Here is a 17,532-nt window from a genome sequence, read left to right on the forward strand (position 1 = left end):
ATCAGGGCAGAACATACCTCCAGCCATGCATAGTACAGAAATATACATATCGGAACAAATCAAAGCGTAGTCTAGCAGCAGTATAGTTGCTTATGCTACTACACATGACTTATCGACATGTCAGGTATACAAGACCTGTAACAAGCAACCAGTACAGACACCTACAACATGAGAAGGTCCCCTAATCAGGACAGTTGCAATGGCTAGAGTATTGTACATACCACTCAACTGTCCCTGAATGTCAGGTACGTCCCTGAGTTTGACTGAAAGTCTAACTCTGTCCTTCTTAATCCCTCCTAAAATTAGTGGCTGTTGAAGGAAAGGTGGTGAATAACACTTATTGACTAATGACAATAAATAAGAGTTATAAACAACTGTTAGAAAAATATGTATTAATGTGTATATTAGCAATATGCTTAGTGCATTTAGAAGCTTGAGAAAGAGTTAACACATTTATTCTATTTCATACTGCATAAATCTGTACAAACTGCAGTTGCTTTCTGACCTTGTACTGTTAGCTAAAATATTGCTTGTGCCTTGGAAATTTACTGAGCAACAGGTGATTTCTGCTTGTGTTAGGAAAATAATGAATAGAACAATACTACTTGTATGAAACTTAGACAAGAAGTTCCGCTGTGCCATGAGAAAATACACAGCTGTAGAGGTTACAGATAATTAGTACAAAGCCTGCTTGAAAATATGAACCACAATCAGCATTTGATTGTATCTGTATTAGAAAAGTACCTTGAAATGTAACACTGTACAATAGACGCTTGTAAACGGATTAATGGTCACCAAGGCCAGGTTGTTTTTCTGAAAAGTTTCTCACAAATCTAGTCATGTCAGCAGAAAATCTGAGTAACATCTGATGTAGAACAATACTGAAAGTTGTGTTTGATTACGTCAGCTTAGAAGGCCATGTCTTGTAAAATAGTATAAGAATGAACATACTTCCTGTTAGTAGTTAGACAAATCCTTGTATTTGCATGCTTTTGTCTCCTTGCTGCAAGTAAATTAAAGTGCCTTAATTGAACCTTATGTGTATTGGTCTTTGAAGTTTTTTCCTTTGACAGATTGGTCCTTCGGACCGGAAACCTTCACTTCGCCTCGGATCAGACAGGCCAGGTGGCTTGAAATCCGATGGGGAAGAAACCACATCGGTTCTTCTTATTTGAAAGGTCCTCTGACTGAATTGTCGTACAAAAGAGGCCAGCCACTTTCTGATCTGCGACTGAAGGATGGGTTTACTCGAACCAGTTGATCAATCACGAAGGCTCAGGTAAGGTGAATCTACCTTCTTTTTCTGTTTTAGATCAGGGACTAGATTTGTATTTGTTCTGTTAGAGACTTTATTTATAAGTCAGGGACAGAAAGATTACTGTCTTGTCATAGATCAGGGAAACAGAGTAGGTAGGCAGTCATTCTGAAGAGACTATAAATCCATCCGTACCACCACTAAAAAAAGGTGTTACGTAATGATTAAAAGGGTAGAACAAAATGGGTAATAATTGTACAAAAAGGTCCCAAAATCCGCCGTTAACCGAAGACGCAAAATACATGCAGTCACAGCATGCTGATAATATTAAATATTACTCAAAATGGGTTAATAAGTATGAATTTGATGGTAAACTAGAAAAATCCTCACTTGTCAAACTTGTCAACAGCTTAAAACCGATTCTAGAGGTCGGGTAAAAAAGCAACGTCAATTAGGAATTCCTTAGGCACATAGGTGGATTGAGGAAGTAAACCGAAGGAACAAAAGAGTAATAATTCAAAAGCAATGTTTTTAGATAAGGAGGACAATAACATAGTAATAGCATCGGCCCCTCTGCCTCCTTTACCAGAATATGAGGCAAGTGAACGAGTTAGTCCACCCCTGCGATATCCTGCTGTCACTATGAGTAGAGATGCTACAAAAGCGAAACTGTTTATTAGAGATCCTGTCGAGACCAGGTCTCGAACACGGGCAGGAAACTCAAATGGGGACACTGAGTTATATCAAATGGGTAGTAATTCACGATTTATGAGTGAAGAAGAAATATGCCCACTTATAGAAGTGCCCAATCCTCTGGCAGGGCAAGAAGGTCAGGACCCAACTATTCTAGTGTATAGACCCTGGACAGCGGAAGACATCTGGAAAGCCACTGAGGGAATTCCCCATCCAAAAAGTTAATTTTAGAAAGTTCTTAGAAGATTTGCAAGGAATGAGGCTGAGTTATAATTTAAACGGAGAAGACAAACTGTGGGACCAGATTGCCACATGACTAGTGGCGACTGGAATCCCCATGATATTGCGCTCAGGCCCCTCCCACATAACAGCGCAGAGTTAGACAACAGAGTGAAAGTTCTTACAGACCCAATCTCTGAAAAATGGAAGCCTAGGGCAGACTGGACTTGCATTAACCAATGCATCCAACCGGAAGGTGAAGCTATTGACCAATATTATGCTAGACTATTAGAATGTTTTAATAACCATTGTGGAATGCAGGTTCCTGAAGATCAGACACTCAATTTCTCATATGAGCAGCAGCTAAAGAATGCATTTTTGAAAGGCAGTATTGCACCTATAAGCAGCTTTATTACAAAACACATGGTAGATCATCGTACAAGCAGGTTACAGTCATTGCTTGAATATGCTAGACATGCCAAAAGGCATTTTAATAGCAAAAAGAAAAAGAAAGCACAAGTATTTTCTGTAGAAGATGGAGCAGAAGTATATGTAGTACAGTCCGGGAAAAAGGGCAAGAAAAATGACCAGGGAAACAAACAATCTGATAAACGATCAGAGGACTTTGAAGGGCGAAAGAAAAGGGGTGAATGTTTTAAATGCAGTAAGAAAGGACACTTGGCAAGGGATTGCAAGAAAAACAAGAAGGCAACCACAGAGGATAAGGAGGGTGAGGACTGACTATATGATAGTCAGGAATCACTAGAAGGGGATGGCAGAGAAAGGACAAATGAGTATGCGACAGAGGGAGTAGAGAATATGACAGAAGAAATAGAGGAAGTGCAAGAAGTCATGGATAGTGAGGAAAATGAAATATTGGATTTGGCTTTATTGAGCTTGGAGCTCTACATAGCAGACACGAAACCAGAAGTTGCACACCTGGTAGAAGGGAGGGAAGTCAGATTCTTTGTGACTCAGGGGCATCACAGACCCTGGTACATCCCTCCAAACTGCCAGAGAATTCAGCGTCACCTGATTACATATTAGTGAAAGCAGCTAATGGACAGCTGTATCAGGAGCCCCTCTCCCATAATATTGTGAGAACTGATCCTGTTTCAGGATTGACCCAGAAAAGTAAAATTGTTGTATCTGCAAAATGCCCAGTAAACCTCTTGGGCAGAGACCTTATGCAGCTATTTGGTATAGCAATAGTTCCGACTATGCAGGTTATGGAAGCACAGCGACAAATTGATACCTTTGCAGTGCAACCGGAGGGTGAAATGTTTTATTGGTACAGCCAGGACTTGGTTACAACTGGTCCAGGGGCGGTGACCGAAGAGTTGATGAACGTAGCCATCAGCAAGTTCCCCTCCCTTGACATTGATAAACAGCATTTGTTGCACTGTACTCTGTATTATTGTAATACACCAGGACCTGATAAGGAATATGAGCAAGAATTGTTTAAAAATCGTGCAAACAGATTGGTATTATGTAATCTGTACTGGAACACAGAAGGGAACAGTGTAGCCAGTTGTTCATTGCCCCAGGAGTTCTTTGCACTCTATAAATCTAATCGATTACCACTTGTTAGCTTAACTAAGGACAAGAGTGTAAAATGGGTAGACTTAGGAGAAAAAGTCACGAGATGGGAAAAACAGACAGAGTTAGAACTATCAGAACAGGGAATACAAATGCAGAAGCTGAATTGGATAACTCAGACCCACCCAGCTGTACACTTGCAGTCTAGCAAGGACAGCTGATTGGCACTCCTATTGAAGGAGGAAGAGAATGCTTTACAGAATATACCAGAAAATCTTTGGTCAACAGGAAAATCAGATGTAGGACTTATTTGTACAGCGGGACCAGTTACTATTATGCCATAGTCAGCATTTAGACCACAAAAGAGACAGTATCCCTTAAGAAAAGATACAGAGGTAGGAATCAAACCTATTGTAGCAGCTTTACTTAAGGAAGGGGTGCTGGTGGAATCTCCTGATTCACCATGTAACACACCCTTATTTCCTGTTAAGAAAGCAAATGGAGAGTGGCGTATGGTCCAAGATTTACAAGCTGTAAATGATGCAGTAATACCAAGGGCACCTACGGTGCCAGACCCACACACCCTGTTGAATGATTTAAAACCTCAACAGAAATATTTTTCTGTGGTAGATATCAGCAATGCATTCTTTTCGATACTGATACACCCTGACAGCCAGCATTGGTTTGCATTCACATTTCAGGGGAAAAGGTATACATATACGGGACTACCACAAGGGTATTGTGAAAGTCCAACAATATTCTCACAAGAAATGGCAAGCAACTTGGCGGGGTTTACCCCAACAAGAGGTAATCGGATTTTGCTTTATGTTGATGATATCCTGCTGGCGTCCCCCACCCAGCAAGATTGTAAAGAAGATACCATAGCGCTATTACAATTTTTAGCCACTGAAGGACATAAAGTAAACAAAAATAAACTGCAGCTTTGGAAAAAACAAGTTAAATACCTAGGATATGTATTATCCAAGGAAGGTAGGATATTAGATGAAGACAGAAAAATAGTGATTTTGCAAGCACCAAAACCTACTACCAAGAAGGAAATGATGTCCTTCCTGGGTACAACTAATTTTTGTCGGAGTTAGATTCCAAACTATGCCTTGGAATCTGCACCGTTGACTAACCTGATTTATAAAAAGCCTATGGCAGCACAGGATTTATTACAATGGACACCAGAAGCAGAATCTGCTTTCTGCAAACTGAAACAGTTAATAGCGTCCTCATTAGTTTTGGGATTGCCAAACTATTATAAACGTTTTTTCCAAACTGTAGACTGCAAGCAAGGTTATATGACATCAGTGTTAACACAGCAGCATTGGGACAAACAACGCCCTATTGCTTATTATTCATCACAACTGGACCCAGTGGCACGGTCTTTACCTCACTGTGTACAAGCAGTAGTTGCAGCTGCAATGGCAGTACAGGCTTCGGCCTCAGTAGTGTTGTTCCACCCTCTCACATTGAGAGTGCCTCATGCAGTCGCGATTATTTTCCTGCAAGAAAAGGTAGCATATCTTTCCCCTGCTAGGCATCTTTCCTGTATGACTATATTGTTGAGCCAACCTCATATGATAATCGAATGATGTACAACTTTGAACCCTTCTACCTTGCTCCCAACTCCTGCAGATGGCACACCACACAGCTGCCTGCAGGTGATTGAGCAAAAGACACTGCCTATAAAAGATCTTACGGATGTTCCCTTGGATGATGCCGAGGTGACATACTACGTGGACAGCTCATGCAAAAGGGTCCTGCAGGACAGAACCTAGTAGGATATGCAGTAGTTTCTGACACAGACATTATAGAAGCGAAATCTTTACCACATAGTTTATCTGCACAGGCAGCAGAATTGATTGCCTTGACATGGGCATGTACCTTAGCAAAGGGTAAATGTGTGAACATTTTTACTGACAGCCAGTATGCTTTTTCTACTGTACATGTTTTTGCGCAACAGTGGAAAAATCGAGGAATGATAACATCTACTGGCAAACCAATCAATCATGCACAGTTTATTTTAGATCTTTTAGAATCTATTCAGTTACCTCAGAAAGTAGCTATTTGTAAATGCACAGCTCATACCAAGCAACAGGACAGGATTTCAAAATGTAATGCGAGAGCTGATACAGCTGCAAAGCAGGCAGCTTCAGAAGTATTTCTTTTGAATGAGGAATTACAACCCTCTGAGATTTTAGACTTAGAAATGTTAAAGACAATGCAAACACTATGCAAACTGATAAACAAAGATGGGTAAAACGAGGAGCAATTCTCGAAAAGGGGCTGTACATCTCTAAAGAAGGGAAACCGTTATTGCCATCTAATTTGTTTAGATATGCAGCTTTGTTGAGCCATGGACAGTGCCATGTCTCAACAGGGGGGATGGTACAGCTGGTGAACCAAGTGTTCACGATGTATGGATTCACAAATTACTCTAAAAATTTTTGTTCGTTATGCCACATCTGTAATAAACATCATGCACAAGGGGCGTTAAAGCCCAAGCAAGGGAGTTTCCCTACACCACCATATCTGTTTCATACTATTTGTATGGATTTCATAGAGTTGAATAAATGTGAAAATAAGAAGTATTGTCTTGTCATTGTAGATATGTTTTTCAGATGGGTGGAAGCCTTTCTGACTAAAAATCCAGACACTACGACGGTGGCCAAAGGTCTTGTTAAAGAAATCATCCCTAGATTCGGCATTCCGGAAAGGATCTACAGTGACAACGTCACACACTTCGTGAATCAGACCATACAGCAATTAAGTAAACATTTTTGCATTTCCCTAAAAAATCATTGTGCATATCACCCTCAATCAGCAGGGCTAGTAGAGAGATATAATGGGATTTTAAAGAGCAAGCTAAGAAAATTAGTAGCAGAAATGCAGAGAAACTGGGTGTACTGTCTGCCCCTGGCACTGTTGAGCATGAGAACTGTTCTGAATGCAAAAGGATTGACTCCTTTTGAAAAGCTCTTTGGAAGGGCTTACTATATACCTCAGTGGAAATCTCTCATGCCCGGAGACCAGGAAGCTGACAGTACATTAGCAGAGTATATGCGTAATTTGTTAAATTCTAAACATTTGTTGCAGTTAAATTCTGTTTCAGATAAAGAACGAACCAGACCGTCAGAAGTGGCAGTGCCCTCTGGAGCGTGGATCTGACTGAAGGTGGTCAAAAAGAAAAACTGGGCACCTCCGAAGTGGGAAGGTCCATATCGAGTGCTTTTATCGACACCCACTGCAGTCAAAATCGTGGAGCGTGCCTCTTGGATCCACCTGACGCACTGTAAATTAGTTAAAAACTTTGAACTGGACAAAAATCTTGTTACATGCCAAGAGCAAAAATGATAGAGTCCAGAAGAAACAGGAATGCAAAACAACCCTTTCCTCAGAATTGTATAATCATCCTGTTAACTGTATTTGTGACAATAATCTTTTTGTTGTGGCCTTTTCTTTTCCCAGCCACACAGACTGAACTGAATAAACATGAAGCATTACTCATAAACTGGCATCCAAACTTTAACACTTACCAGGCAATTAAATATGTGTATGCTGAGACTTTCAATGTTTCGAATTGCTGGATTTGCACAGTTTTGCCAACAGCATATGGGGGTTATTAATGACTACTGTCCCCCTAGGGGTAAAGGAGACCTGGGAGAACTTGATTTATGATACCTCAACCATTACAGCAGAAGATAAAATAGCATTGCACTTGTCTGTTCCACAAAAGGGAACTGTGTGTTTTTATAAAAATGATACTGTTCAGGTGGGTTGGAGCAATTGCAATGTGACTGTTCCTTATAGATGTTACACTAAAGGTAACAAAGTAGATCTTTATTGTAATACAAACTATGATTCATTTCTTGGATTGATGCACAAAACACTTGATGAAGTAAAACATAATTCTGTTCTTTATAAACAGCTGTCTGTAATTGATAGAAAAATGTTTCATGCAGGGCGAGTGCATATTCATAGCAAGGTTACTACTAAAGTAGAGGATTGTTATTTTGTGTGTGGCAGAAAGGTATACAAATGGTTACCTGAGAATTGGTCCTGCAGTTGTTTTTTGGGTTACCTGGTTCTGGCCATACGACACACTGCAGTTTTGCCTCATGGGAAAATTCGAAATGTCTGAAAAGTCATCAAGAAACCTGTAAATCCAGTGGGACAAATCAATGCGCGTTGGAAAGACCATCACTCTTTAGGCAAAGGACTGACACACATGGACTTGAGTGATAGCGTTATATCATGGGCAGGCATATTACCAACATATGGAGCAGTGAAATCGATCTGGGAGCTGAGAAAACTGTCAAAACTTCTCAAAGTAATGAGCAATGCAACTTTTTCTGCTCTCAAATTGGTGACTGATGAACTGAATGCTATGAGAAATGTAGTGGTCCAAAACCGCATGGCTCTCAACTTCACTCTAGTGGCGAGAGGTGGTATGTGCGCTTTAATCGAAGAAGAATGCTGTTTGTATATTCCTGACCATAAACACGAGATAGACAATCATCTTGGGGTAATTCAGCAAGTGTCGGCCATGACCAAACCAGGCCCAAACCCACTGCCGGACTTTTTCCAGAAATGGTTTGGGGGGTGGGGTACCATCCTAATGAACATCCTGATTGCCATTTGTGTAGGTATGCTCCTACTGGGAGTATGTGTTCGTTGTGGTATCCCCTGCTTGAAAAAGACGGGTTAAAGACTTAATAGACATTTCAGTTTCTGAAACCTTATATCAAAGTACTGAGTTTGAAGAACTGTTAAAAGACTAAAAATGCTTTCATAAGTTTAAAGTGAATGACTCTCTTAACTGCAAATCCTGAGTGGAAGAGGTTAGGAGAAGAAAACAAACTGTTTATGCTTATTTTGAAAGTAGAATAAAAATATTAATAGGGGGAAATGTTAGAAAAATATGTATTAATGTGTGTATTAGCAATATGCTTAGTGCATTTAGAAGCTTGAGAAAGAGTTAACACATTTATTCTATTTCATACTGCATAAATCTGTACAAACTGCAGTTGCTTTCTGACCTTGTACTGTTAGCTAAAATCTTGCTTCTGCCTTGGAAATTTACTGAGAAGCAGGTGATTTCTTCTTGCGTTAGGAAAATAATGAATAGAACAATGCTACTTGTATGAAACTTAGACAAGAAGTTCCACTGTGCCATGAGAAAATACACAGCTGTAGAGGTTACAGATAATTAGTACAAAGCCTGCTTGAAAATATGAACCGCAATCAGCATTTGCTTGTATCTGTATTAGAAAAGTACCTTGAAATGTAACACTGTACAATAGATGCTTTTAAATGGATTAATGGTCACCAAGGCCAGGTTGTTTTTCTGAAAAGTTTCTCACAAATCTAGTCATGTCAGCAGAAAATCTGAGTAACATCTGCTGTAGAACAATACTAAAAGTTGTGTTTGATTACGTCAGCTTAGAAGGCCATGTCTTGTAAAATAGTATAAGAATGAACATACTTCCTGTTAGTAGTTAGACGAATCCTTGTATTTGCATGCTTTTGTCTCCTTGCTGCAAGTAAATTAAAGTGCCTTAACTGAACCTTATGTGTATTGGTCTTTGAAGTTTTTTCCTTTGACAACAACTGTTACTTCAGAATATGTGTATTAAGTCATATGCTCTGATTCTGTCAATGTGTCAAGTTAATAGCACTACTTTTGTAAAAGTGTCCCTGATTTTTCTTGACCTGTCCCTGATTCTGCAGAAATGTGCCCCCGATTGGTGGAGAGTTCTGGTATTGTCACATGAGATGTGTGATGAGGGACTGTCCCATGCAAAGTGGGAAAGGTGTCACTCCTACAGTCTCCTGTCATGCAATCTGAAAGGTGGTCAACGTGCAGTTGGTATGCAATAGCATGACTCGGCAGACAGCTGCATTAACAAACTCAAGTCACATGTCAGCATTGCAGAGTATCGGTTCCCATGTATCAGGCAGATGGGAGCAGATCGTATGAGGAACACGCATATAATATGATTACTTCACTGGACAGGCCACCGAGTCCGTACAGCCGAACGCCTGCCGTGGCAAAATGGTTGCACATACCAGATACTGTAGTCATGTAGTCCGATGTAATACGCATCACAAGGGATCGCACACACCCAGCGTGAGTGACAAATGTAAGCAGAAATGTCAGAGAGCGAGCGGCTGTAAGCGTGTTTGTCTACCAGTATGCCAGTAGTGCACTGTCAAAGAAATGTGGAGTCTAAACATGTATAAGGTGCTGTGACCAGAGGTCAGCAGTGCTTAACACTGTGCAAACCCATGCACAATAGCTCCCACCTGCTGGACTGTGCCTTACCCGGTCTGTATCCAAAGGCATCTGCCTGTCCGCAAACAAAGAACCGCCCTATACAAGTGATGGTAGAAGTACCCTGCGCACATAGCTCATGTTAATTAACAGTAGACTATGGGATATGTACAGACAATAGACCACACACACACCATACAGCGCAGACATCCAACAGTATAGCAATGTGTTGGCAGATATGTCCGGACCACTAGTGTATGCATGCCTGGCCGTCCTGTGTATCAGTGTGTGAGCATGCCCAGTATGACTGTTACGCATGTTGTCGATCGACAATACCGTTATACCGTCATGTGTGTGAGCATGCAAAGTATGGTCAACTGGATTGCATGTGTCACATGTCCAGATAGTTAGTACTGTGTTGCTGACCCCTCCGTTCTACACAGACAGGTGTCATGCTGTGTCTGCAGGGTAGCTAATGGCCATGTGGCATTGACAGTTGCTACATGTCTGCATAGTGTGGGGGGACATGCAACCACAACCGCAGTCCTACACAGCACCGTGGGTGGTGCACATGACTCTCACATGTGTAGGTGTGACGGGGTCACAGCCAACAGTTGTACACATCTGCCGCTACTGTACTGGTATGCCGGGTACTCCATGTCAGTGTGTGGACCTACCTAAATTGCTGGTTGGAGGGATACCAGGGTACATCAGTTCCCAGCTTTAATTACCAGCACAGTGGTGTTGGGCGTCCTAGCTTACACAACCTACATCAGACTGCCTGGCCTGCTGTCATTTGTGTGTGTCTTAGGGGGTTGGGGTCATTCATTGGGCATATCCATAGGCCATCGTATATCATTCATCTGTATTGGTCCACATCTGTCCAGCTGCATGGAATGTGTGTGGGCTGTACGGACACACATGATATTCAGCCCATAATCTGCAGTGGGTTAGGACACCCTGTGTACTACAGGCTACCATTTTGACCCCCGTATGTGCTACAGAGGTCATGGTGCCACTATAGATGTGTACTGTCTGCCGCCTTAACATTTGGCCACCACAGTCACTTGCATGCTCACATACATACCATAGCAATGGGTAACTACACATTCTAATACAACCACCACTTGTTAGGTCAATAGACATACCCTGGATGTGTTCTGGACTTGAGGACGATGCTGGAGTGCTGCCTATGTCGGATGCACACAGTGCACCTCCTATACATGGTCGAGCACAGGTACTGTCATGTTTGGCATCCATTGTGCGGGTCAGAGAGGGGAAATCTGTGGGTACCTACTTTGTCAGTGCATATGCCTTGTGTTGCCTCTTTGCCAAGGGCAGGTCATACTGTGCATGGGCTTTCGCCGACTGTGCCCTACTCAGGTAATTCCTTTACCAAGTCACACTGTGCCTGTACAGGCCTTGGCAGTGGTGTTGGGCTGTGTGGCCCTGCCCCATGCTGTTCCTGCTGCAACTGTTACTGCAGGATAACATTGTGTAGCATAGCAAATACCATAACAACTTGTATGCATGTAGCTTGTGAATACTGCAGAGCTCCAATGGATGTGTCCTGATACCAGAACTGTGAACTGAGCATCCCAAACACATGCACAAGTATGTCTTGCCTGTGCATCCGCCTCAGTATGGTGTGAGTGTTCAGGTTTGTGTGCATTGCTGATGGGTGTCATCAGCCACTACACCAGTGTTTACCCAGCACCCCCCGCTAGGAGACTGTAGGAGATGTCCATATAGGCATTGGTGTGCTACAGCTGTGTCAGAAGCCATATATCGGACATATCATAGCTTCCAGGGCAGACAGCACACACATTCAATCTGTTGGAGGGTATGCCCCTGCAGTGACTGTAGGCCCTACCCCGCTCCCCGGGTGGTGCTACGTGTGCAGGCTATAGCACCCAGTACCCCAGAGTAGTCATCCATGTGGTTGAACAGATGCATATTGCTGGTCCACTAATCACGTGTGTTGAGAACATGTACGTGCTCACTAGCATGTGTTGACATGGCATCTGTGAACTGGTGCAATACTCTAGATGCAGATGCCTGTGAGATACTCATGATATCCCCAGTTGTGCTGTGTGAGGTACCTGTGGCTAGTACACCTAGGCCAACACATCCCATGGTATCCACTGTGATGCGTTTCCCTCGGCCTGTTTGATGTGTCAGGTGTGGCAGGCACAGGTCAACAAGCTGCTGTATGAGGTCTCTGTCCACCTCATAGTGCTCCAACATCCCTAGCCCATGTAGCCCATATAGCCCCTGGTAAGTCACCCTCGGTCTATAAAGTCTTATGTCACCACAGTAAGGGTTGTTCAGCAGCATACACATCCTCACTGCCCCAGCCTCCTGCACATGTTGGTATATGCTGCCTGCTGCAGCCCATGTCATTTGGTTGGACTGTGTCATGAAATGTCCCTGCAGGTATACACTGGTGGTGTAGAGTGTGGACGAAACCTGTGTGTATGCTGCTTGCTTGCATTAACGTACTGTTCATGTGCGGGCTGGTCATGTCATCTGCTGATTGTGCTGATCAACACCTGTTTGTGTAGCCTGTACACCCTGACTACCCCACCACTGCTGTCATCCCTCCCAATGTCACCAGGCAGGTATAGATACACCCCTAGCTTAGGTGTGCTAAGGCAGGAGCACTCCCGAGGCACAGTTCTGCAATGTACGTACAGTATACCTGACCTCCTCCCATGCTGTCAACTATATTCAAGACCTGCACCCAGCTGACTACACACATACACTCCAGGGACCAGCAGCACACCCTGGTGATAAATGTGATACACCATAGTCAACCTCATCTGCATAGTATAGTCTTCTAATGAATAGTTATATGACCCATACCGAACCTCCAATTATTAACCACTGCTCAGTGTTGCTCAGATCCATACACAACTGGCAACAGGTGCCTTACCATCACCATATTTGATGTCCCATGGTCTTCCCAGAAACAAAATAACCAGTGTCTACACGACTACAACCTGTGGCCCTGCACACTACAGACGATGTGCATTACCACCACACTATGGCAGATATACATAGATCCCAGGTTATCACGTACAGATCATCCGGCACAAACATTTAATAGTGCTGATGTCCCCAGACATATGTTCACATCTATGTCCACCTCTACATCTACATATATTATATATATTATTTGTATACATATATACATGGACATATAAATATATATATATATATATATATATATATATATATATATATATATATATATATATAAATATATACATACACACATATACATGTACACACATATGTAGATATGTCATTTATATCACAATAGAGGACCACATGACAGCAATGCATTAGACAGGAATGAAAAGGAAACTACATGTGCCACCTGCATCATGTAGTTTTGTTACTATCAAGGCATGTGTGTTATGTTGCATCACACGGGTCAGACCGTATCAAGGGTAAGAGTAAGGCTGCTGACAGTTACTCACCAGACCTATTGGCGAATGTATGTGTTGACAACCCAGTGTCTTGGCAGAATATGCGGGCTGTGGACACTATATAGGTCAGCAACAAAACAAACTGAACATATCTCACAGCTAGCCACCCACAGATACCAACACATACGGTATAACTGCCAAACACACACACCTGCAATGCCTTGGAATCGAGCACCTACCTGTCTAGTTTACCACACTACAGCATTATGCAGTAACAGAAAGCGCTATCGAGATTACTGGTACACAGCACTCCCAGAGGAATACTTCTAGGTGGATGACATCACCCGCAAAGGCAAAGACACCAATAGGGAATGTATGTGGAGTGAGCCATCTAAAAGCAGCTGGAAACACACACACACACACACACACACACACACACACACACACACACACACACACACACACACACACACACACACACACACTTGGCAGGGTTGGGAGTCGAACATACACCTAACTACCTTACCACACTACAGCATTATGCAGTTACAGAATGGAGTATAGAGATTACTGGAACACAGCACTCCCAGAGGCATACTTCTAGGTGGATGACATCATCTGCAAAGGCAAAGATGCCGATAGGGAATGTATGTGGAGTGAGCCATCTAAAAGCATTATTCTGTCCCCAGGCAGCAGGAAACATACACACACACACAGACACACACTCGGCAGGGCTGGGAGTCGAACATACACCTAACAACCTTATCACACTACAGCATTACGCAGTTACAGAATGCGCTACCAAGATTACTGGAACACAGCACTCCCAGAGGCATACTTCTAGGTGGATGACATCATCCGCAAAGAGGCCGATAGGGAATGTATAGAGAGTAAGCAGTCTAAAAGCATATTACTGTCCCAAGGTAGACGTAGATAAACACACGGCAGTGGTGTGAGCGGGACAACTGCCCATCCACGGAGCACTATTACAACACTACATAGATACGAGATGAGCCCCAGACAGTACACCCTTCAAGACAGTCAACCAGTGTGTTCAATGTAGGCATCCATCCTGACGTGGAAAATGGACATCTGTTGCCTGGATGACCACCATCGCTATACAGGATGTCAATGGCCATGCCATACACAGAGGCACATCACTAACACAAGGTGTCACTGGGCATGCTCACACACTTAGTATCACACGTCTGTTTGGAATGTACTGTGTGTCCATCTACACAATGGCGTACTGGGCATGCTCACACACTTATCAGTTGCAAAGGGCCATCTTGCATGCACACGGATTCTAAACACGGAAGGGCACAGTTTGGAATGTACTGTGTGTCCATCTACACAACGGCGTACTGGGCATGCTCACAAACTTAGCAGTTGCAAAGGGCCGCCTTGCATGCACACGGATTCTAAACACGGAAGGGCACAATTTGGAATGTACTGTGTGTCCATCTACACAACGGCGTACTGGGCATGCTCACACACTTAGCAGTAGCAAAGGGCTGTCTTGCATGCACACAGATTCTAAACATGGAAGGGCACAGTATGGTGTTACTGTCCCCATGTACATGAAGGCCACTCACATGTACTGACCAGTACACACTCAAGAGCCATCACAGATGTCTCAGGTGCAGATCACAGAGGTAAACGCCGCAGTCTACTATATAGCCCTCAGACATCATCATGTCATTGGACCAGCAACACACAGCCATACATTACCACAACACCGTGTGACTCATGACCAGTGGACTGTACATAGGTCTAAAGCAACTGTGCAGACTACACATGTACTGACAGGGTTCCATAATGTGTTATGCAATGCAATGATACCACTGTACATAACCAGGTCGGCTCCACATATAACAGGGGCCCTGGGTCTTACACAGCTGTGACAGATGACTGTCACTGTATACCAAAGAACACACATGTTTGGATATGACATACATGTAATCGCAGTGGATATGTGCATGGACCACACACACACACACACACACACACACACACACACACACACACACACACACACACCACATATGTACATAGCATAGCTTTTGCTGTCCTCCGTGCAGACAAGTGGCTACAGCAATCACACGAATGCAAATGAAAGGTAGGTCCATGGCTGTTGAATGCTAACAGTACATGAGGTAGCAATGTTGACTGAGGACACATTCCCTCTGTACTAGTTACCCATGACACCCATCATATCATACAGCAGTCCATGTGTTATGTATGTCATCGCACACGTCCACCAACTGCAATGCATGCAAACATGGTTACATGACAGGCATGTAGGACCAACACACATGTACATGTAGGGGTGTGCATGCAGCTACCATGCATGTGCAGTAGCTGACGTATGTAATTTATCTGTGCCTAATTACAACATGCAGTTGCAATGCAGCCCCATAATTGACACCTGTATATGGTGAAATACTAACAGTATGGTAGGATGTACATCAGATATGGACGGATGTGCGTACATAAAGTGGTGATCCACCTTTGCAGATGGATGTTTGCTCCCAGGTGTGTCACATGCCATCCTACCATTACATTTGCAAACAGCATGCTATGTTACTGTTACTTGTCAGTGAAGACATAAAACCTACACAGCAGTCGGGTGTTACTGACTGTAAGTCACTTGACACCTGTAACACTTACATCCTCCCATGTGCATATAGCAGCACAATTGCCGGAGGTAGCTTTGGTACACATAATGCGGCCAATACTGCTGATGTCTGTCAGACGTATCATCATATAGCAGGTGTATCATTCACAGTACTGCCATGTGTGATTGTTTGTGTGACCATATATGCTACATATGGTGGGGAATACATCCCAATTGTTACACACCCCTGTACACTGTTGTAGAGATCTGTACATACTGCAGTGTGGAAAGCATGACGTTGGCAGGGGTGGTGTGTGTATCACACACATGTCAGCTATCCGTATGTGAATGACATTTGTGGACTCTGCAGTGTGTGTGTGTGTGTGTGTGTGTGTGTGTGTGTGTGTGTGTGTGTGTGTGTGTGTGTGTGTGTGTGTGTGTGTGTGTGTGTGTGTATGTATGTATGGCTGTCTGGTGCATGGAGTGAGGGTGTATGCTACCATACAGAACAGACAGGATCCATAACCCCTCATGGTGATGCAGTCTACTACCTTGTTGATGCCATTGGTCTCAGCCTTACTGGCTACCTGCACATGTTCATTCTCTGTGTCGCGTTGTGTGGGTACACAGTACTGTGAGGGTGATTGCCAAATAGGCAGGGGTCCTCACCTCAACACTATGGAGTGTGCGTTATAGCGTTGTTGACTCTGTGAGTGTGGGCATGTTCCTGTAATGTGACAGGGTATTACTGCTACACAGTGAGGCTTCATGCTATCAAGTGGCTCTAATGTTATCATCGGCTGGACCGCTGCGTACTACACCCCACGCACCATGTCAACATACCTGTGATGTGACCTGGTATGGATGTCACGTCTCTAGCCACTGTAGCCTATTAAACAGCCCACATGCTTCTGGATCAGTAGGTGTGTGGACATCTGTGGTATATTAGCCTTTCCAACAGTCAGGTTGAGGCTATGTATAACATGTTGATATTGCCATACGTGCCTGTGAGTACTCCGAATTTACACATGGGAAACTGCAAACACTGCTACTTGTTGGCACATGCATGTAGACCATAAGGAGGGAACCAGGGCATCATTACCAACATGCTGTTACTGTTGTTACCAAGACACATACTGTGAACATATAACAATGCATGATAAACCTGTACTACATGGTATGTCTGGTGCGTGTCAACAGTACACAACTAATGTAATATACACTTCTCTCACTATTCTGTTCACCCTGTGCATCAGACCATTTGAGCATGTCCCTGCACCGATGGTGTGGATGACAGGGATGTGGCACAGGCTTCATCATATGCACAGGCTGATAATGTTTGCCAGGGGCATAGGCTGCACCAATGGATGACATCATGTGTGTGGGTAAGGGCCAGTGATCTGAATGGACATGTGTGGTCATTATGCATGTGGTTGTTGCGGTGCCCTACAGATGTTTTTGCCGTGTGCGTGCATGTGTGCACACAGTTCTGCCT

The sequence above is a fragment of the Protopterus annectens genome, chromosome 4.part1 (assembly GCF_019279795.1).
Source record: "Protopterus annectens isolate FY-2018-M chromosome 4.part1, PAN1.0, whole genome shotgun sequence".
Taxonomy (NCBI): Eukaryota; Metazoa; Chordata; order Ceratodontiformes; family Protopteridae; genus Protopterus; species Protopterus annectens.